Source organism: Trachypithecus francoisi, unplaced genomic scaffold (genome assembly GCF_009764315.1).
Source record: "Trachypithecus francoisi isolate TF-2019V2 unplaced genomic scaffold, Tfra_2.0 Lachesis_group13, whole genome shotgun sequence".
Lineage (NCBI taxonomy): Eukaryota > Metazoa > Chordata > Mammalia > Primates > Cercopithecidae > Trachypithecus > Trachypithecus francoisi.
Window position 1 is genome coordinate 108,747,982 of NW_022681458.1, and position 23,594 is coordinate 108,771,575.

Genomic DNA, 23,594 nt, shown 5'->3' on the forward strand with positions numbered 1-23,594 from the left:
CTGGGATTGCAGGCATGCACCACCACGCCTGGCTAATTTTTGTATTTTTAGTAGAGACCGGGTTTCACTATGTTGGCCAGGCTGGTCTTGAACTCCTGACCTCAAGTTATCTGCCTACCTCAGTCTCCCAAAGTGGTAAGATTACAGGCATGAGCCACCACATCTGGCCAAAAATCATAATTTTTATGTGTGGGGTGGGTTTCTTTACCATGAGGTCGACCTGTGTTAAATCAAGGCATCAATGGCCTATACCAAAGGCTCAAGAGCCAGTAATATGGTAATGTACATAAGAGCTTGTTTTGCTAGAAGAAATGCCCAATATAAAGCAGTTATGGCTAAAACGAGGTAAAAGAAAGTCCAGAAAAGGAGACAGAAATTCCTTTTTCAAGTGTGCAGTAAATCTAAAGTACTCTTTTTAAATGATGCAGTGACCCTAATTCTGTCTGACCCTAATTCTGGATTCTGGTACTATTGTCACCTTACTGACATCTATCTAGAGGAAGATTTGATTGTATTCAATAAGCGACAAGGCAACCAAGTTCTGTCTCCAAAACAGACTCAACTGATAAACAACACTCTAACCTCCCATATTCAATTCCATCAGGATATAGTCATTTGATACCAAATTCCAGTATGGCATATATCTGCTATGAGAACCAGAAATGACAGTTGTAGTTCATCAAAATTGATCTAGTAATTCATTAAAAATTACCTTTGAGGATCCTAACCAGAAAATAAAAAGATAAATGTATAGATTTAAAAGAAAATTGTCCCTATTCACAGATTACCTGATAATGTATGTAGAATATCCAAAAGAATCTACAAACAAATGACTAAAACTGATGAGTTTACAAAGTTATGAAATTCAAGGTCAATATATAATAACCACCTGTATTTTTATATACTAGCAACAAATGCTTGGAAAAAGAAATTTTTTTAAATACCCCTTACTACCATTAAAAAAAGAAATTATCTAGGAATAAACTTAATGGAAGATGAGCAAAAACTCTACCTAAAATACTTCAAAACACTGCAGAGAGATATTAAAGACCTAATAGAGATACATCATATACATGGATTGGAAGACACAACACTGTGAACACGTCAGTTCTCCCCAAGTTAATCTATATATTCAACATGATCCCAATTAAAACATTAGCAGCAGGCATTTTGTAGAAATTGACAAGCTGATTCTAAAACTAATATGAAAATCCAAAGACCCTAGAACAGCTAAAATAATTTTGATGAATAAGTATACTACCTGATTTTAACACTTACTTGGCTACAATAATTAAGACACTATAGTATTGGCATAAAGACAGACAAACAGATCAATGAAATAGAGTCCAGAAATAATATTCGCACTTACACCTGACTTCACAACAGAGGTGCCACCAGAATTCAGGGAGGAAATAACAGTCTTTTCAACAAATGGTCCTGGAATAATTAAATATTCACATGGAAGAAAACATGAGAATATCTTGGGATCTTGCAAATACCTTAGGATAGGCAAAGATTCCTTTGACCAGACTAAAAAAAACACTAACAAAATTAAAAATAGTTGGCCGGGCACGGTGGCTCAAGCCTGTAATCCCAGCACTTTGGGAGGCCGAGACGGGCGGATCACGAGGTCAGGAGATGGAGACCATCCTGGCTAACACAGTGAAACCCCGTCTCTACTAAAAAATACAAAAAACTAGCTGGGCGAGGTGGCGGGCGCCTGTAGTCCCAGCTACTCGGGAGGCTGAGGCAGGAGAATGGCGTGAACCCAGGAGGCGGAGTTTGCGGTGAGCTGAGATCTGGCCACTGCACTCCAGCCTGGGCGACAGAGCGAGACTCTGTCTCAAAAAAAAAAAAAAAAAAAAAGAAAAAAAAATTAAAAATAGAGAAAATGAACTTCATCTAAATAAAATTTGTGCTTATCAAAAGACACAGTTAAGAAAATGATTAGGTGGCTGGGCACAGTGGCTCATACCTGTCATCTCAGCTCTTTGGGAGGTCAGTCAGGGAGGATCACTTGAGATCGGAAGTTTGAAACCAGCTTGGGCAACAAGACCCTGTCTCTACAGAATAATTAGTTGGGCATGGTGGTGTGCACCTGTAGTCCTAGCTACTTAGGGAGGCTAAGGCAGGAGGATCACTTGAGACCAAGAGTTTAAGGCTGCAGTGAGCTATGATCATACCACTGCACTCCAGCCTGGGTGACAAAGCAAGACCCTACCACTAAGAAAAAAAAAAAAAAAGAAAATGATTAGGGGAAGCCATGGACTACAGGAAAAACAAAATACATACCTAAAAAAGCACTTACAACCAGGATATATGAGGATAATTTAAAAAATTGAACAATCGAAATTTTTTAATGAGCAGAAGACTTGAATAGCAGAAAGCAGAAAGCACTATGAATGACCAATAAACAGTAATTGTGATTACTAGATGACTACTATCAATAGTCATCAGTGAAATGCAAACTAAAACTACAATGAGATTCCATTTCACACCCAACAGAATGACTCAATATAAAAATCTGACAATGCCAAGTGTCAGCGAGAACGCAAAAGAACTTGAAATCTCATACACAGCTAACAGCATAAAATGATAAATCACTTTAGAAAATAATGTGTCAGTTTTTAATAAAATTAAATTTTATTTAATTTAATAAAAAATAAAATTAATAAAACATGTAACCACCCTAAAACCTAGCAACTCCACTCCTAAGAATATACCCAAAGAAAGGAAAGCAGATATCTACAAAATTCTCTACAGAAGCTTTGGTAACAATAATCCAGAAATGGAGACAATTTAAATGCCCACCAATAGGAGAAAGGATAGTGTATTGTGGTATAGTTACAGAATAAAAATAATGATACATACAGTATGGTGAACTTTTAAATCATCATGGTCAGCAAAAAGTTAGATGTGAAGAGTGCATACTGTATGAGTCTAGCTATAAAAAGCTCAAGAACAGGAAAAACTAAAATATACAGTGAAAGAAGTCAAAACTGTGGATTGAAAAACAAGCAATCTTTCTGGGATAATGAAAATGTTCTATATTTTTATATGAATGGTGGTAACATGGGTATATACATTTGTTAAAACAATTACATACATGAGCTCTGTAAACTTTGCTGTGTATAAATCATAACCCAACAAATTTAAAAAATCAATAAAATATCCCTTAAAAATGAGATAAAGAAGTGGAAAAATAACTTCTGAGGAAAATGTGAGTGTTGGTGAGAGGAAGATGCTCTTTTTCCAAAAGAAAAGACAGTCATGGCAATTATGTAACAACAGCATGGTACTAATCATCATAATTTGGCACCAACAATCCTTTCCACTTATCTTTCTACCTACTCAATAAACATTAGGTAACTAAGATAGAGTCTAAGTCATAACTTTGGAGGACCAAAGACCTCAGTAAGATAAAAATCACTGACTTAGTTAACCCCTTCACAATATGTTTCCTGGACTGTTTTAATAGCCTTCCATCCTTCTACGTCATTATCCTCCTAAAATACAAATATGCTATTTTTCCTCCTCCACTTAAATTATTCAACAACTGGCCGGGCGCGGTGGCTCAAGCCTGTAATCCCAGCACTTTGGGAGGCTGAGACGGGCGGATCACGGGGTCAGGAGATCAAGACCATCCTGGCTGACACGGTGAAACCCCGTCTCTACTAAAAAAAAATACAAAAAACTAGCTGGGCGTGGTGACGGGCGCCTGTAGTCCCACCTACTCGGGAGGCTGAGGCGGGAGAATGGCGTGAGCCCGAGAGGCGGAGTTGCAGTGAGCCGAGATTGCGCCACTGCACTCCAGCCTGGGCGACGGAGCGAGATGCCCTCTCTAAAAAAAAAAAAAAAAATTATTCAACAACTTTCCATAATCTATAATAGTGACCTATATCAGTAAAAATCTGATTATACACCTCCATATATTTATTTCCAATTATGTATTATAGTATTACACATATTGTATAAAAACAAAAAAAGACATTAAAAGGATATAAAAATGTAACAATTAGAAGTTATAATACACAAATATTTCAACATGAGCACATTGGTGGAAATACAAAGCTTACAGATCTGACCCTATTCCTTTCCAGTTTTATCCCCACATCAACCTTCCATCTTCCTTGTATTACAATTATGCCTAACAACTTGTTTTTCCCCAGAGGCATGCTTTCTTCATAAACCTGTGCATAGACTATTCCTACGACTCTTCTCTGCTTCATTCTTTTAGTATACTTTTAGCTCATTCTTAAAAACTCAACCTAAATATTAATTCCTATTGAAAATCTGCCTTTGATTATTTTCAAGCAGTTAGTGATTATTTCTCAGCATCTTGTTCAAATACAAGAACAATACCTTATTCTAATTGCTTATTTCTACGTCTATTTCTCCACTAGATTGTGAAAAGCAAAGACTATTGTTCTACTCATATTTGCAGCCCAGTACTTAACAGTACCTACATGCTTAATATGTATTTAGGGAATTACCTTTGTTCAGTATTAATAATAACCCCTACAACTTCCAGTGGTACCAGAAAATATTTCCTAACCAGTATGTTATCCAGTAACGTACTGGATATCCATATATTTGAGTAATATATACACTGTGATCTAACAAGTTGAAATAGCACACAACCCCATCCAAAAGGTATTCTTATGTCTTGAACTGCTGCAACAACTAGATATCCACATGCAAAAGAACAAAGTTGGATCCTTTTCTTACTCTAAACTTCAAAATTAACTAAAAATGGATTGCAGATCTAAATGTAAGAGCTAAAACTATAGATACCATCAAGAAAGTAAAAGGATGACTCACAATGATACATGCTGCAACATAGAGAATGGGAGAAGATGTCTGCAAATTATGTACCCCATAGGGACTTGTATCCAGAATATATAAAGAACTCTTACAATTGGATAACGAAAAGACAACCCAATTTTATTACTGTTTTTATTTTCTGAGGAGTTTCACTCTTGTTGCCCAGGTTAGAGTGCAATGGAGTGATCTCGGCTCATTGCAACCTCTGCCTCCCGGGTTCAAGTGATTCTCCTGCCTCAGCCTCCCAAGTAGCTGGGATTACAGGCATGCACCACGACATTTGGCTGTTTTATTTTTAGTAGAGACAGGGTTTCACCATGTTGGTCAGGCTAGCCTCAAACTCCTGACCTCAGATGATCCACCGCCTTGGCCTCCCAAAGTGCTGGGATTACAGGAATGAGCCACCGCACCTGGCCGACAACCAAAATTTAAAATGGGCAAAGGACCTGAAAGGACATTTTTCTAATAAAGGTATACAAACAGCCAATAAAAACATCAAAAGATGCTCAACATCATCAGCCATTAGGGAAATGCAAATCAAAACCACAATGAGATACTACTTCATATCTACTAGGATGGCTATAATTAAAACAAAAAGAAGAACAAAAACAAAAAATAGTGTTGGACACAGTGGCTGACGCCTATAACGCCAGCACTTTGAGAGGCTGAGGCAGGAGGACTGCTTGAGGCCAAGAGTTTAAGACCAGCCTGAGAAACAATGAGACCCCATCCCTAACCGGAAAAAAGATTTTTTTGAGTGTGTTGGTACATGCCTATAGTCCTACCTACTTGGAAGGCTGAGGCAGGAGGATCACTTGAGACCCAGGAGTTTGAGATTACAGTGAACTATGATTGTGGCACTGCAATCCAGCCTGGGCAATAGAGCAAGACCTTGCCTCTAAAAAATAAAAATAAGAATTTTTCTCCGGAGTCCTATACATGGCTGGTAGAAATGTAAAATGAAAGAGCCACTCTGGAAAACAGTCTGGCGGGTCCTCAAAAGGTTAAAAATAAACATAAGATTCAGAAACTCTACTCCTAGATATACAGCCAAAAGAAATAAAAACACACGTCCACCCAAAAACTTAATGCTATAAATGCTCACAGCACTACTCACAGTAACCAAAAGGTGGAAACAACTCAAATTCCCATCAATAGGCAAAGATAAATGTGGTATATCCCTAAAATGGAATATTATTCAGCAATGAAAAGCAATCAGCAGATTCCGCATCCCTAGATTCAACCAACTATGGGCTGAAAATATTCAGAAAAAAACCCATCAATACAACAATTTAAAATAATATATATGTATTTTTAAAAATACAATATGACTACTACTTATACAGCATTTACATTGTACTAGGTATTATAAGTAATCTAGAGAGGATTTAATGTGTGGGATAATGTGTGTAGGCCATTTGCTAATATGCCATTTTATATAAGGGACTTGAGCATCCAGGAATTTTGGTATCCACAACAGGGATAGGGGAATGGTGTCTTGGAACCAGTCCCCCCAAGGATACCAAGGGATGACTACACTGATAATTGGTACAATACGACAAACCTGTAAAACATTCTGTTAGGTGAAAGAAGCCAGTTACAAAAGTGTACATATTGGCCAGGCATGATGGCTCACTCCTGTAATTCCAGCACTTTGGGAGGCCGAGGCGGGTGGATCACCTGAGGTCAGGTGATCATGACAATTTGAGAGTAATAAATAGTTTCTAACCATTGAACAAAAACAACCCAGTCATCTAGATACATTCCACTCCATAAGGGTGGCCTGGCTGGCCTTCAGCCTGGATCAAGATCATCCCACTAAAAGCACAAAAGCACAGAAAGGAATGATATCAAGGCTCAGTCCAGAAGCCCTTTTGTATGCAACTTTTGACTTTCATTCCACAAGGGAAATTCAGAAACAAAGGGGAACTTGAGATAGTCCTTCTTCAGTTACCAAGAACCACAATTCATCCAGACAACATTCAACTACCTAAGAACTGTCATAGGAAGAGATCCTGAGCAAAGGGGACACAGCCAACTGTTAAGTGAAAAACCAGACCAAATTAAGAAGAAATCCTCAGGGAAAAGAATCAGCCAGGTATTGATTCACGTAGGCATGAGGTACATTGGTTAACACAAATAAGCCTTCTTTAAAGGAAACAAGTACCCTTTAGCATCATCTCAGGCACTCAGATCTAATAGGCACTTGGGCCTACCTTAGCAGTCAAAATCTATACTCCTTTCTGAGCCAGCCTGCCTTCATTTTAAGCCTGTGTGTTTTATTTCCTGATCTGACCTTCTCCTCTGTATATATGATCTTCTCATCTGCTCATAAATATGTATCACATTTATGTATATCCACCAAGGATTTTAATTACTCTAATTGCATATACTTGAAGTTCATTATAAGTATTTTTTTTAAGTAAAAGCAGACTGTACAAATTAATTTCCTGCTCTTCGGGATAGGAACTCACTCACATCTACTAAGTACCTACTAAGCCAGATAATTCATGTATGTGTGTGCCTGTGCATACATAAAATCTTTTAACACTGAAATTAAACTTACATGAGGTTAAGGATTAACCTCATTCTATGGATGAGAAAAGATTAAGAGACTGAAAAACCTGTCCCAGGTTACCAAACTATTAAGTGGTAAACTGATTTGCTGTATCATTTACCAGTAGTGTTAAGTGGACATGATTAAGGACATAACTAAGGACATGATTGGATAAATGCCAGATGAGTAAGCCATCAATCAGTAGATTTGTGAAGCAAATTGGATCCCTGTTAGCCTTTAGGTAAGGTAAAACTGATAAGAAGTAACAGATGAGGATTTGGGGCAGGAAATTGAATCGCGAATTTAGGAAACAACCCAGCTCAGCTAAAGTTCCCTATAGGGGAGTAGAGAAAAAAGGTGGAGAAATTAGGGACCTGACCATGGAAGCCTATGAATATCAGTCCTAGTTCAGACTACCCTGTAGGCAATGGAAAGCCATTGAAGGCTTCTGTGAAGGATCATAATATAATGACAGCATTAGTTCAGGAGAATTCATCTGAACACACTGGAAGGAGAAAAACAAATGAGAAAGAGAAGGTAAGGAAGGGGAAAGCATGGAGAAGTAATAAAGACAATCAGAAAGTAGTATAGAGGGCCGGGCGCGGTGGCTCAAGCCTGTAATCCCAGCACTTTGGGAGGCCGAGACGGGCGGATCACGAGGTCAGGAGATCGAGACCATCCTGGCTAACACGGTGAAACCCCGTCTCTACTAAAAATACAAAAAACTAGCCGGGCGAGGTGGCGGGCGCCTGTAGTCCCAGCTACTCTGGAGGCTGAGGCAGGAGAATGGCGTAAACCCGGGAGGCGGAGCTTGCAGTGAGCTGAGATCCGGCCACTGCACTCCAGCCCGGGCGACAGAGCAAGACTCCGTCTCAAAAAAAAAAAAAAAAAAAAGAAAGTAGTATAGAGGCCAGGTGTGGTGGCTTAGGCCTGTAATTGCAGCACTTTGGGAGGCCAAGATGGGAGGATCACTGGAGCCCAGGAGTTCAAGACCATCCTGGACAACACAGTGAAACCACATTTCTGGCTGGGCACGGTGGCTCATGCCTGTAATCCCAGCACTGTGGGAGGCTAAGGCGGGTAGATCACAAGGTCAAGAAATCGAGACCATTCTGGCCAACATGGTGAAACCCCGTCTCTACTAAAAAATTTTTAAAAAATTAGCCAGGCGTGGTGGCGCACGCCTGTATTCCCAGCTACTCAGGAAGCGGAGGCAGGAGAATTGCTTGAACCTGGGAGGCAGAGGTTGCAGTGAGCCAAGATCGTGCCACTGCACTCCAGCCTGGGCGACAGAGCGAGACTCCATCTGAAAAAAAAATAAAAAAAGAAACTACATTTCTACAAAAAATTAAAAAATTAGTGAGGTGTGTTGGCAGGTGCTTGTGGTCCCAGCTACTCTAGAGGCTGAGGCAGAGGATCACTTGATCCCAGGAGGTCAAGGCTGCACTCCAGCCTGGGTAACACAGCAACACTGTGTCTCAAGAAAAAAAAAGAAGAGGGAGAGAGAGAGGGAGAGGAAGGAGGAGAGGGGAGGGGAGAAGGGAAGAGAAGAGAAAGGGAGGGAAGGGAAGTACTAATATAGCCCAGTGACTGCAGAGGAAAATCATGGGGGATATTTGTCCTACAAGAATGTATAATAAATTTATAGTAATTAAAAAATAAAATGATATTTATATAGGAATAAACATTATTCAGAATCCAGAAACCGATCAAAATACATATGGGAACTCAGTACATAATAAAGGGAACATATTCAATGGGACAGTTTGGAAAAGTTGGCTATCCAATAGCAAAACAAAAAAAGTCTCATTTCACTCACAAAAAGTAATTCTAAGTAGAATATCTAAATGTTAAAAGAAAAAATCTTTCTTTAGAAGATAAGTACTAAAAAATAGAGAAGTATAAATTTATCACAGTAAGGTCAAGAGACCCTTTCTACATACGGGATGAAATCTAGAAGTCACAAAGAACCTAACTACTTAAAAATATAAACTCTTACCTTACATTACACATAAAAATCAAAATGGATCAAAGGTCTAAACATAAGAGCTAACAACTATAAATCTCTTAGAATTAAACAGGGGAAATCCTTCATAACACTTGAATTTGCAATTATTTATTGAACAGGACACTAAACGCACAGTCAACAAAAGAAAAAATAAAATGAATTTCATCAAAATTACTTTTGTGCATCAAAGTACACTATCAACAGAGTGAAAAGGCAATGTATCAATGGGAGAAAATATTTGCAAGTCATATATCACATAAGAGATTAATATCTAGAATACATAAAGAACTCTTAACAACTTGACAACAAAAGAAATAACCCAATTGTAAAAATAGGCAAAGGACTTCAATAAACATTTCTCCAAAGAACATAGACAAATAGGCAGTAGGAACAGGAAAGATGCTCAACATCCCTAATTATTGGGGAAATGCAAATCAAAACCACAACCACTTCACACTCATTAGAATGATTATCATTTTTTTGGAAAAAAAAAAAAAAAGCACCAGGAAGTAACAGTGTAGAAATTGAGCCCTCGAGCACTGCTGGTGAGAATGTAAACTGCTACAGCCACTGTGGAAAACGACATGATGGTTCCTCAAAAAATTAAACAAAGAATCACTATAGGACCCAACAATTCCACTTCTGATTGTATACCCAAAAGACACCAGCAGTTTCCTGGGTTTTTTTTGTTTTTTTTTTTTAGTAGAGATAGGGTCTCGCTATCTCTATAGGTTATGTTGCCCAGGCTGGTCTCACACTCCTGGCCTCAAGCAATCTTCCTGTCTGGGCCTCCCAAAATGCTGGGATTACAGGCATGAGCCACCATGCCCAGGCTACACAAAGGAACTGAAAGCAAGTAGAACACATAACTTGTATAACACATGTTCACAGTAGCATTATTCACAATAGTCTCAAGGTAGAAGCAACAGATGACAGATGAATGAATGGATTTTGTTGTTGTCGTTGTGGTTGTTGTTATTGTTGTTGTTGAGATGGAGTGTTGCTCTGTTGCCCAGGCTGGAGTGGTGCAGTGGCTCAATCTCATCTCACTCTAACCTCCACCTCCCAGGTTCAAGTGATTCTCCTGTCTCAGCCTCCCGAGTAGCTGGGACCACAGGCGTGCGCCACCATGCCTGGATAATTTTTTTATTTTTAGTAGAGATGTGGTTTCACCATGTTGGCCAGCTGATCTCAAACTCCTGACCTCAGGTGATCCACCCGCCTTGGCCTCCCAAAGTGCTGTGATTATAGGTGTGGGCCACCATGCCTGGCCAATGAATGGATTTTAAAATATGGTATATACATATAATGGAATATTATTCAGCCTTCAAAAGGAATGAAATTCTGACACATGCTACAACATGAATGAACCTTGAAGATATTACTTCATGTTTCATGTTAAGTGAAACATGTCAGACACAAAAGGACAAATATCCTATGATGCTTCTTATGTGAGGCTATTATTGTTTAATGGGTAGAGTTTGTTTGGGATGATAAAAATGTTCTAAATGTGGATGATGGTAATAATTGCACAACAATGTGAATATATTTAATGCCACTGAACTAAACATCTAAAAATGGTAAATGTTACATATTTTGCCATAGTAAAAATATATATAAACTCTTGTGAAGCATAAGACATTCAAATTAAAAGCAAAATGACAAATGAGGGAAAATATCTGCAACCCAGAGAGTCAGCATTCATAAAAATATAAAAGCCCTTGCACAATCCAATGAGACAGCAGAAAATTGGTTAGTGTATCTAACATGCCATCAAAAAGGAAATTCTAATATCTAATAAACACTAACGAATCCTCAATCTCACGAGTGCTCAGGAAAATATAAATAAAAATGAGATAGTTTTAGTCTGTTATATTAGCAAAAATATAATGAAAATAAACAGTGTGGACGGAGTGAGGATATGGGTGCTTTCATATACCATATATGGAAAAAGTACAAATGCAGTCAACTATTTTGGCAGAAAACATGGCTGTATTTATCAAAAATAAGAATCATGTTCTCCTTGACCGAGTAATTCCACTTTCAGAAATCTGTTAAAGAAGGCCGGGCGCGGTGGCTCACGCCTGTAATCCCAGCACTTTAGGAGGCTGAGGCGGGTAGATCAGGAGGTCAGGAGATCGAGACATCCTGGCTAACATGGTAAAACCCTGTCTCTATTTAAAATACAAAATATTAGCTGGGCGTGGTGGCACACGCCTGTAGTACCAGCTACTTGGGAGGCTGAGGCAGGAGAATCGCTTGAACCCAAGAGGCAGAGGTTGCAGTGAGCCAAGATTGTGCCACTGCACTCCAGCCTGGCAACAGAATGAGACCCCATCTCAAAAAAAAAAAAAATTCTGTTACAGAAATATTCATACAAATATGCAAAGTAGTATTCACAAGGAGAAGGAGATTGGTGGGCTCAAATGAAAATGTCTACAGAGATTGACACTCTGTGACCACACAATGAAATAAAAAAAGTTTTTGATCCCATGAATCCCACGAATTTTAGTTCCTCACTCTCAAATGAGTAGACAGAGATCATCAGATATTTGAGGAAAACCCCCCATATGAAGGAAACAGTGACCCCCAACAAAAAAAAGACAAATATGCAAGAGTATGTAGAACAATGCTTACCACCACAGTACCTTAACTGCAAAAACTGGAAAGTAAATATTCTTCAATAGGAATATGTATAAACACATCATGATAATCATACAACAGATTACAATACAAGCATTAAAGTAACAAGAGATGTTTATGTCCTATCTTACAAACACGCCAAGATACAGTTTAAAAAAAGAAGATAACTGTAATAAAAAGTGATTGATCTTTTTTTCAAGGTATAATGTATGCACATGGAACTGTTAGAAGTTATTCTGAAAAGTAAATGAATGGAGAAGTGAGGAGGAGGGGACTATCACTTTTTTATACATATGCATCATTTGGTGTGGTTACATTATTTTTATAATTAAAGGTCTCTAAAATGTTTTAATGAAAGAATTTGCTACTCAAAAAGTAGAAAAGAACAAGGGAAACAATGGGGACTGGTTCCATAGGACAGTCTTCTAGGCCCTTAGACAGATGCCTTGCCTAAAATATTTCCCCATATAATTTTAAAGTGTTTACTTAACTTTTCTTACATTTTTCTGAAATTCCAGAAGCATTTTTTTTAAACGTTAAAAACTTGAGGACTAAATGATGCAAAGTGTGGAGTCCTGATTAGTAAGCAACAAGGAAGGGTTCCCAGGTGGGGGAGAAAAATTGCTCCAAGAGACAACTAACCACAAACAACCTGCTGGCACAACATTCTGTTCCCAAATACCTCACCCATACATGGCTCCTTTGTCACGACCCTATAAAACTTCCCTCCACGGCTGGGCGCGGTGGCTCACGCCTGTAATCCCAGCACTTTGTGGGGCTGAGGCGGGCGGATCACTAGGTCAGGAGATTGAGACCATCCTGGCAAACATGGTGAAACCCCGTCTGTACTAAAAATACAAAAATATTAGCCGGGCGTGGTGGCAGGCACCTGTACTCCCAGCTACTCGGGAGGCTGAGGCAGGAGAATGGCATGAACCTGGGGGGGCGGAGCTTGCAGTGAGTGGACATCATGCCACTGCACTCCAGCCTGGGCGACAAAGCAAGACTCTGTCTCAAAAAAAAAAACAAAAACAAAAACAAACAAAACAAAAACTTCCCTCCAGCTCCTGCCCCTTAGTAGACAGCCCCTTCTCTGCTGTGCTGCCAGTATCGTATCTTCATACTTTCTCAAATACATACTTCCTCTAAATATATCTACGTACTTTCTCTAAATCTGCCTGTCTTTACCTACAACTGTCTTGGTAAATCCTTTACTGTCCATGACACTGGCCCCAGTCAGTGGCACCTGCAACATTTTGGTGGCCCTTCTGGGGAGTGCCTGGGGACTGCTTGGGGAGCTCTCTCTTACTGTCTGCTTTTCGTCTCCTCCAACTCCAGTCTCTTGATGGACAGTGCCCAAGCCTGGAGAACACTGAAGTTTCCTGGCCAGGGCCAGTAAAAAGATGTCTGACTTGCTACCCAATCGGGTAAGAGTTCAAAGTTTGCTGTCTTTTTTAGTCTTCTGGCGGACAAAGTCTAGTATTCCTCTGGCAATGAATGACAGCTGGCCAGGGCCACTCCCTGGTGTAGCCTGAAGGCTAGGGCCTGAACAGATTTGGCTGCCTTATCCAGAAAGGATAGGAGAGAGCTTATCCTTTCTGGTCAAAAGTCCCCAAACCCTAAGTTCGGCATAACTGGCGGCAGAAGCTCGACCAAGGCTAACCTATACACATTTGGTGGAACTCAGATATCCTCTTTCTCACTCTCCCACATAAGGCAGCCAATCCTCCTGCTCTAGACATCTTAAGCCAGGTAATCCCAAACAGCACCAGGACAGTGAGTCTTCCCTCAACCCTTTCCCCTCCTACCTGGATTGAGCACCCAGCGCAATTTGTACCTAGACTAACCTGGGGTCTCTCACCTAGTGTTCATCCAGTGTAAGGCCCTAGTGCCAGGAGATCCTTGCCAGTAGGTGGAATGCCCCTTTGGAAAGTGCATCGAGAAGTCCCTCAGCAGATGTGAGTGGATCCCTTATCCCTTGGAGGGATGCCCTGGGAGAAACTGCAGTTTGCATCCCCAGCAGACATTTTTTACAGTCCCATCATGGGACAAAGCCCTGAGCTCAGTTCCCTCAGACTCACCCCTGGGCTGCATTTTAAAGCACTGGGATAAATTTAACCCTCAGACTCTCAAAAAGAAATGTCTAATTTTCTTTTAGCATGACTGCTATGCAAGAAATCCTCAAATTAACCTCCTCAGTCTTTTATAATTGAGAGTAGAATGAGGAGGACAGGGCTAGAGAGAAAGAAAAACACAGGAACACAAGTGAGGTTCAATTGCTGGCTGCTTTATAAGCCCCCAGCCTCCTCCAGGTTGCCCTAAGGACACTCCTCCAGGTAACTGCCACCAGTGCAGAAGGCCAGGCCACTAGAAGGCAAACTGCCCCAATGAGATACATGGGAAAGAACCCTGTACAGTTTGTCCCTGTCACATGCTCAGTCATTAAAAACAGGACTGCCTGAGGGCCAAAGTGCCCCCAGGACAATCCCAAACACTGATGGCCTTGAGCTGAGGGGTCTCTCTGCTCTACCTGGCTTCCAAATCAGACATTGGCATCAACAAAACAAAGCCAAGGGTAACTCTGCAGGATGCAAATTAAATTATAAATTTCCCTTTTGGGTTCAAGAGCTGCCTACTCTGTACTAATCTCCTTCCCTGAGCAACACTCCTCCAAATTCTGTTGGGTAATGGGGGCAAATGCACTCCCTCTCTCCATCCAAAAGAAAAAAATCACACCCCTTTATATTACTTAAGGGACCAATTACCATTCTCCCACCAGTCCTGGGTAATGTCTAAATATTCCACACCCCTTTGGGGCAAAAATATACTTTCCAAGATGGGTGTCTACTTAATATTTACCCAATCTCTGAATTAATCTTTCCCTCTAAAGCCCTATTTCTCCCGGGAAAGCTACCTAAATCTTTAACCAATAACTTCAACCTAGATAGTCCTACCCCTGGGCTTAAAAATAGCCCACACTTACTCAGATAGACCCTAGCAGGAAATCTAACTGGGCAATCTCTTGAAGGGGGATAACTTCTACAGTATGTAGAAAACTTCCCTATCTGCTCCCCTTCACAGGCTCACACAGCAACATATAATACAAACCATAACTCACTAACAGAAGAAAAATAATTTCTGCCTAATTAAAGGTTATAATGGTAAAGAGGTATTGTTGGTAAGGAAGGTTATAAAAAAGTATTTTATATGAGAAAGAATCTTGTATGGTAATTTCTTGTCCTAAAGTAAAATAACTGGTTGTTTAAAAATAAAGGATGTTCAGGACAAGTCAAAAAAAAGTCCAAGCATACAATAGATGGTCTATGTAAGTCATGAGAAAATTGTGACAGGAAATTTATAAAAAGAATATTGTATGTAATTAAAGCATAATAGTCTCTCTAAAATTCGCTCCCTATGTTGTGTCTAATTAAATTCAAACACTTTTTCATCAAGTTTGACTTCCAGGTTACCCAAATGGGCTTCCAATAAGGACAAAAAGTCACATTGCAAAAGGTTTTTTGCCTTTTTGATACCTGGCTTAAAAAACAAAACTTTCTCTTCTAGAATTCTACAGTTTCACCTACAAATGACACTGCAAACGGGATATCAGTCTCTCCCCAATGATGCCTGCTACCTTTATGAATCTTCCCTGGATTCAGTTGAATGCTAGTTATGTCTTAACGTGCTCTCCCTCTCTGATAAGCCCTGCCTCCAACAAGATCCGATATCTGGCTGAGCACCGTGGCTCATGCCTATAATCCCAGCACTTTGGGAGGCTGAGGTAGGAGGATCACTTGAGGTCAGGAGTTTGAGACTAGCCTGGTCAACATGGGGAAGCCCCATCTCTACTAATACAAAAAAGTAGCCAGGCATGGTGGTGTGCACCTGTGGTCACAGCTAATTGGGAGGCTGAGGCATGAGAACTGCTTGAATACTCGAGGTGGCGGTTGCAATGGGCCAAGATCACGCTACCGGATTCCAGCCTGGGCAATAAAGCGAGACTCATCTAAAAAAAAAAGAAAGAAAGAAAGAAAGAAAAAAAGATCCAATACAATATCCTAAGTCCCACAATCCAGGACAATGACCCACAGAGTCTCCTGACAGACCAACAGCCATTGGCAGGGTCAGTGCCATACCCATAGTTAGCAGGATGTGGTTGGGAGATGAGACTTCCACCCCCAATGTCAAAGACTTGTCATTGTTGTTCTGTTGGGGGGGAATGTGGAATCCTGATAGGTAAGCAACAATAGCGAAGGGGAGCATGTACGTAGCCCCAGGAACATAACCTCATCCTGCACTTAGCCCCCTCCTGCCCATTCCTCTTTACAGACAGCCCCTTCTCTGCTGTGCTGCACCTTGCACCCTTGTAACGTATCTTTGTATCTTCATACTTTCTCCAATAAATCTTCCTTTTTTTAAAAAAACCTACGACTGTTTTGGTAAATTATTTTACTACCTGCAACACCAGCCCCAGCACTTGCACCCACAACAGAAAGGAATTCAAAGATAGGAGCCTAAGAGAAGTTTCTCTGAATATTTTAGTAAAATATGAAACCAAACTAATCCATTCAAATATTCAAATATTTTATTCATCCATTCAAATATTTTAAATAAATTAATAAAACTGCTTTCCACTGATTAGGATTAGCATGGTACTTTGGACAGCAGATGAAGATGGGGGTAGAGACTGGAAGCAAAGGAAAAGTGGGTAATTTTGGAGCATTTAAGGGCCAGTAAAACGAGGCTCTGGACCTCAAGGCCAGGATACTAGGATTACAAAAACAGGTAAGAAGGTAGAAGGGTATCAAGGACAAATTTCACCAACTTAAAAACTACCAGATCTGTATATGAGTAAACTGTGACTTTCACACAAACCTGTAGTCTCTATCATACAAACTGTCCCAAAAGTACATGTTCAAGTAAGCCTGTGTATATATATATATATAGTCAAAATGAAACATATTAATTTTTAAAATAAATATATACCAAAATATTTTTAAACATTAGCTTTTATTTAACCTTTTTGGGGTCATGGGCTCCTCTGAGTATCTGACAAAAGTCGTGGACCATCTCCCAAGAAAATTCACATTCAAAATTAAGAATGCATACAATTCAAAGAGACCCAAGACTCTGGATTAAGAATTCCCTTGGCCGGGCGCGGTGGCTCAAGCCTGTAATCTCAGCACTTTGGGAGGCCGAGACGGGCGGATCACGAGGTCAGGAGATCGAGACCATCCTGGCTAATACAGTGAAACTCTGTCTCTACTTAAAAATACAAAAAACTAGCCGGGCGACGAGGCGGGCGCCTGTAGTCCCAGCTACTCGGGAGGCTGAGGCAGGAGAATGGCGTAAACCGGGAGGCGGAGCTTGCAGTGAGCTGAGATCCGGCCACTGCACTCCAGCCTGGGTGGCAGAGCAAGACTCCGTCTCAAAAAAAAAAAAAAAAAAGAATTCCCTTTATAGGCCAGGCACAACGGCTCACGCTTGTAATCCCAACACTTTGGGCAGATCACAAGGTCAAGAGTTTGAGACCAGCCTAACCAACATGGAGAAAGCCCGTCTCTACTAAAAATACAAAATTAGCCAGGCGTGGTGGCAGGCGCCTGTAATCCCAGATACTCGGGAGGCTGAGGCAGGAGAATTGCTTGAACCCCGCAGGTGGAGGTTGCAGTGAGCCGAGATCACACCACTACACTCCAGCCTGGAGACAGAGCTAGACTGTAATACTTGTAAGAGGCCAGGCTCAGTGGATCACACCTGTAATCCTAGCATTTTGAGAGGCTGAGGCAGGAGAAGCACTTGAGTCCAGAAATTCAAGACTAGCTTGGGCAACATGGTGAGACCTTGTTTCAACAGAAAAAAAAATTTTAACCAATTACTGGGCATGGTGGCTTGTACCTGTAGTCCCAGCTACTCAGGAGCCTGAGGTAGAAGGATAACCTGAGTCCAGGAGGCTGAGGCTCCATCCAGTGAGCCAAGATTGCGCCACCACACTCTAGCCTGGGTAACAGCAAGACCCTCTCTCAAAAATAATAACAGCAATTAAGACAGAAAGACAAAAATAAATAATGACTAACAGTAACTGAGACAGCACAATGCCACAAAGCAAATGAGCAACAGAATTCGGATTCCAACACAAGCTGTACAACTTTAGAGTGCATATTCTTCATCACCTATGTATGCTATTCTGCCTCTTAAAGATATCTCCTGCTACTTTTATATTACAATAATAAAAATGTTGACAACAATAACAGCAAAAAACTCCCGAAACTTCCAATTCGAATGAATCAGAGATATAACAAAACACCAATATTTTTTCTTCTACATAATATCCGAAGAAGCTATAGACACTATGGTTATGATTTAAAGGAAAAATAAAAATGAAGAGGGAAAAAAAAACAAACTACAAACCTTATCTTACGTGTCCCATTCCAACAAGGTTGTGAGCAGCTCAGTGTTGCTTTTGTTTTTATTTACTTCATTTCAGAAACACTGCATTCTCCTCAGTGACTGATCCTCAACCTTCTATAGTTTCAAAAAACTTCAGCTTTGATAAAACATACACTCCCCCACATTAATACTCCATAAAACACCAAAATGTTCGGAGATAATGCAAATAAAGGAATCTAAACTGTTTATATAAAGTTTATATAAGTCCCAAATTTGACTTATTATCATAACTTAGTTTGGGAAGTTTCTAATTGAGAAAATTTATAATTGAAATTCATCTTAAATTTGCCATATGAACTTTAAGTACTGAAGTGCCATTCCAATCTACTGAGTGAAAAATGTGAACTCATTTCAACATTACTGTAGTCATTATTCTTCTATTAATACTCTAAAGTTAATTCTTCTTCCATGAATTTTTCAGGGAGATATGAGTCAGTCACTGACTAAACAGTTCTATTACTGGATTATGACATACCTAAACTTAATATTTCATTAAAAGTACTTAAAATTTTTGCTAGCTAAATAGAATCATAAAATTACAAAGCTAAAAGGAACTTAAAAGGTCATTTCTTTATTTCCTTTGCCTTCAAGAAGGATCATACTCATACCACCAAGATTTTTATCTATTTTATAAAGCCCCAGACAACAGAATCCCAAAATCTGCCTTAGAAACCTATTTTAATACTCATTCGAAGTAATTTTACTCACGCTTAAATTGCTGAAACCAAAAAGGACACAGTAAAGTAGAACCAACATGGGTTTTGAAGGCAACACCTAACTTTAATCCCGTTTATACCAAAACTACTGGCGAAATGACTCTGGGCAAATTACAGTACCACATAAACTCAAAGCTTTATTTCTTGTCCATAAAATGGGGTTATAACTAACTGTTGAAATCTGTTTAAGGATTAAATTAACAGACACAGTCCCAACTATAGTGCATGATACCAGTACCATACCTGGTGCTCAAAAATTGCCATTTCCTTCTCTTTTAAAATCATTTCCCAGCACTTTGGGTTCTGGTAACGGTGAAGCAACTTGGTCAGATACACTAACCTATAAAATCTGGACAAAAACACCATTTTTCAATGCTCTGGAGAGAGACCAAATGCAGACAGAAGCTGAGAAGAGTTTACCCATGAAAAAAAGAAAGTGTATCTGACAACAGGCACTTGTTTATACCTTTTTGTCTAATAGCAATTCTCAAACTTTCTGGACTCAGGACTCCCTTACACTCTTAAAAATTACTGGCCGGGTGCAGTGGCTCACGCCTGTAATCCCAGCACGTTGGGAGGCTGAGGCAGGCAGATCACAAGGTCAAAAGATTGAGACCATTCTGGCCAACATGGTGAAACCTCGTCTCTACTAAAAATACAAAAAAAAAAAAAAAAATAGCTGGGCATGGTGGCACGCACCTATAGTCCCAGCTACTCAGGATACCAAGGCAAGAGAATCACTTGAACCCGGGAGGCAAAGGTTGCAGTGAGCTGAGATTGCACCCCTGCACTCCAGCCTGGTGACAGAGTGAGACTCCCTCTCAAAAAAAAAAAAATTTCTGAAGACCCCGCATTAGAAATTTTAAGAGATCCTTTCATATTTCGAAAGCGTAATGTTTAAGTTTTCATGCACACATGAGATGTGCCTCCCTCAAACATTGTCACAACATCGGTACATTACCATCTGACATGAAAATACAAAAAAACTGAAAGGAAAAAAATTGCAATTTATTAATTCATTACAAACAATGAACTTTTTATATCTTAACATATAAGTTCTTTTTTTTTTTTTTTTTTTTTTGAGACGGAGTCTTGCTCTGTGGCCTGGGCTGGAGTGCAGTGGCCGGATCTCAGCTCACTGCAAGCTCCGCCTCCCGGGTTTACGCCATTCTCCTGCCTCAGCCTCCCGAGTAGCTGGGACTACAAGAGCCTGCCACCTCGCCCGGTTAGTTTTTTGTATTTTTTAGTAGAGACGGGGTTTCACCGTGTTAGCCAGGATGGTCTCGATCTCCTGACCTCGTGATCCGCCCGTCTCGGCCTCCCAAAGTGCTGGGATTATAAGCTTGAGCCACCGCGCCCGGCCTTAACATATAAGTTCTAACGACATTTTCTGGAACAAACAAAAATATTAATGAGAAGAGTAGCCCTATTCTACCTTTTTGCAAATCTGTTTAATGTATAGTTTTAAAAAAGTTAACTGTATTCTCATATCTGCTTCTGCAATGAATCACTGCAATCCATTGTTCTAGTTGAAGTACATGAAGAAAATTTGGCCTCAAGTACACACCTACCTAACTGGAAAAGGCAGGGACCCTGATCACCCCTTGCAAAGCTCTCAGAGACAGACAACGGTCCTCAGATCACACACTGAGAATTGCTGATCTAAGGGGGCTCTAATCTGTGTACAACTTGGGAAGCAGAAAGATACAGCTTTACCGAATTTAGGTGACACCAGACAAAGTTTGAGGTTAACAGGGCAGTTCTAACACTGAGGTGTAAATTCTGGAAAGGAAGAAGCCAACAGGGGCTAAGTCCCCAAAATTTATGTATAAACTGTCCCAAACCTTGGCTATCTGATAAACTATGCATGTGCACAGGAGATTCTAGAGTACAATGACAAAGAAAGAGCTAGAAAGAAAAGATTTCAGCTGCTGCCATCACTGAAAAGAGAATGCAGTTTTAATCCAGCCAAGCAAAACACTCGCTAGAACCAAAAAAAATACTCTTCAGAGGAACACAACATAAATGTTAGAAAGTTTATGAATGAAAATTTATGCTTACATTATAAATAAAATGTAGACTACATTTCGTCTCTACACTTCACAATGTAAGCATGAAACTTTAAAATTACTGGATAAACATATCAAAATAAAAACACCTCAGAAAAAACCCAAAAAAACAAAAACAACAAACACAGTCAACAGAAACCAACCCCAAAAAGACCTAGTCATGCAACTTGCATTAGACTAGCTATAATAAATACACTCAAGGACTAAAGAAACTATTTTCAAAACAAACTTAGAGATGAGGAATCTCAGAAAATTGAAAATTACTCATAAGAATCAAATGAAAATTCTAGACCTAAAAAGTACAACAACTGAACTGAAAAATACAGCAGGTGGGCTTAACAGCAAGTTGGAATCAACAGAAGAAAGAATAAATGAACTTGAAATCAAGAGAAACTATCCAACCTAAAGAACAGAGAGAAAAAAGACTGACAGCAGAATCTCAGAGACCTACCTGGGGGTCAGGATCAACAAGTCAAATGTTAAGTATAGCTTAAGTCACAGAAAAAGAGTAGAGAATGGGGCAAAAAAAAATTGAAGATATAATGACCTAACACGCCCCCAATGTGGTGAAAAACAAAAATTTATCCAATATCAATATAAACCCTATGCAGCAAAAATACAAAGAAAACATATCTGTGCACATCACAGTCAGATAGCTTAAGTAAAATTTTTTTAAAGAGAAGAATCTCAAAAGCAGCCAGAGAAGAACAACAAAGTCAAACAAAAATATGAATATATCTACCTTCTCCTTCGAAACTACAGAGAACAGAAGACAATGGAACTACATCTTTATAGAAGTGGAAAAAATAACCATCAAGCCAGCACTCTTAAGCAAAACTATCCTTCAAAAATATGGCAAAATCTTTCAGGAAAACAAAAACAAAATTTGTAGCCAGCCAAAAGTATGGCAGCTCCCCAGAAAGTTGAAAATAGAATCATCAAATAATTCAGCAATTCCACTTCTGGGTATAAACCTAAAAGCACTGAAAGCAGGAACCTGACAGATATTTGTACATTCATGTTCATAGCAGCATCATTTATAATGGCTAAAAGGTAGAAGCAACCCAAGCAACAAGGAGTTCTTGTTTAATAGGTACTTTCGGTTTGTGCTGATGAAGTAAGTTCTGGATGTGGATGGTGGCAATGACTGCACAATAATGTGAAAGTACTAAATGCCACTAAATTTTATACTTAAAAATTGTTAAAATGGTAAATCTTACATTTTACAACAAAACAATTGTTTTAATCAACATAATTTACCATATTCAGAAAATAAAAAAGAAAAACCATATGATTATCTCAATAGATGCTAAAGATTTTACTAACTTGAATACTCATTTACAACAAAAACAAAATACTTTCAGCAAATTAAGAAAATAATTTACTCAGTCTTCTGGACAACTATTAAAAAACCTACAGTTAACCTAAGTTTTGAAGCACTGAACATTTCCCCCACCTCACATTTAACGAGGGCAAGGATGTCTACTTGCAGCAGTTCTACTCAACATGTTACTGAAGGTTTGGGATAGTACAATAATAGTAACAAAGGTATAAAAATTGGAAAGAAAGTAAAACTGTACCTACTTGTGTGCAACATAACTATTAATGTAGAAAAATGCAGAAGAATTAAATGATTATGATTAATAGGTGTGTTTAGCTAGGCGTTATGACACAAAGTTAACATACAAAATTTTACTGTGTATCTAAGTACTAGCAATGAACAACTGGAAAACAAAACTAAAAAACAATTCCATTTATTTTTGCATCATACAACATGAAATGCTTAGTAATAAAGTTAACAAAGGATATACAAGACCTCTACCAAAACTGCAAAATGTTGCTGAGAAAAATTAAAGATGACCTAAATAAATGGAGAGATGTGCCATGTTCATGATTGGACGTTTCAAGACTGTTAAAATGTCTCCAAAGTGATCTACAAATTCAACACAACCCCAATTACAGTCTCAGTATAATCATACTCCTTTTTATAATAATAAGCAAGCCTATTCTAAAATTCATAATTGAAACACAAAAGATCTAAAATCTTGGGAAAACAACAAAGATGGAGAATTTACATTAACATCAGGATTTACTAAAAAGCCATTCGATGGTTCTCAGCTGGGGCCAATTTTGTCCCTCAGTGGGCATTTGGCAATACCTGGATACGATTTTGGTTGTCACAACTGGAAAAACGTTACCGGCATCTAGCAGGTAGAAATCAAAGATACTATTAAATATCTGACAATGCATAAGACAGCCTCACAACAATGTGGCCCAAAATGTCAATAGTGCCAAGGTTGGGAAATCCGAAACTACAGTAATCAAGA

General features: G+C 39.3%; 1 protein-coding gene and 1 non-coding gene across 4 annotated transcripts in view; one reads left to right on the forward strand and one right to left on the reverse strand.

The window, feature by feature from the left end:
* The window catches only part of RAB3GAP1 (RAB3 GTPase activating protein catalytic subunit 1), a 122,949-nt gene that overhangs the window by 88,745 nt on the left and 10,610 nt on the right, over positions 1-23,594 (reverse strand). The gene's annotated exons all lie outside the window — the stretch shown is intronic.
* LOC117095551 lies at positions 20,068-20,168 on the forward strand. Its single transcript, XR_004442077.1, has one exon. It is a non-coding gene; the product is annotated as a small nucleolar RNA U13 (small nucleolar RNA).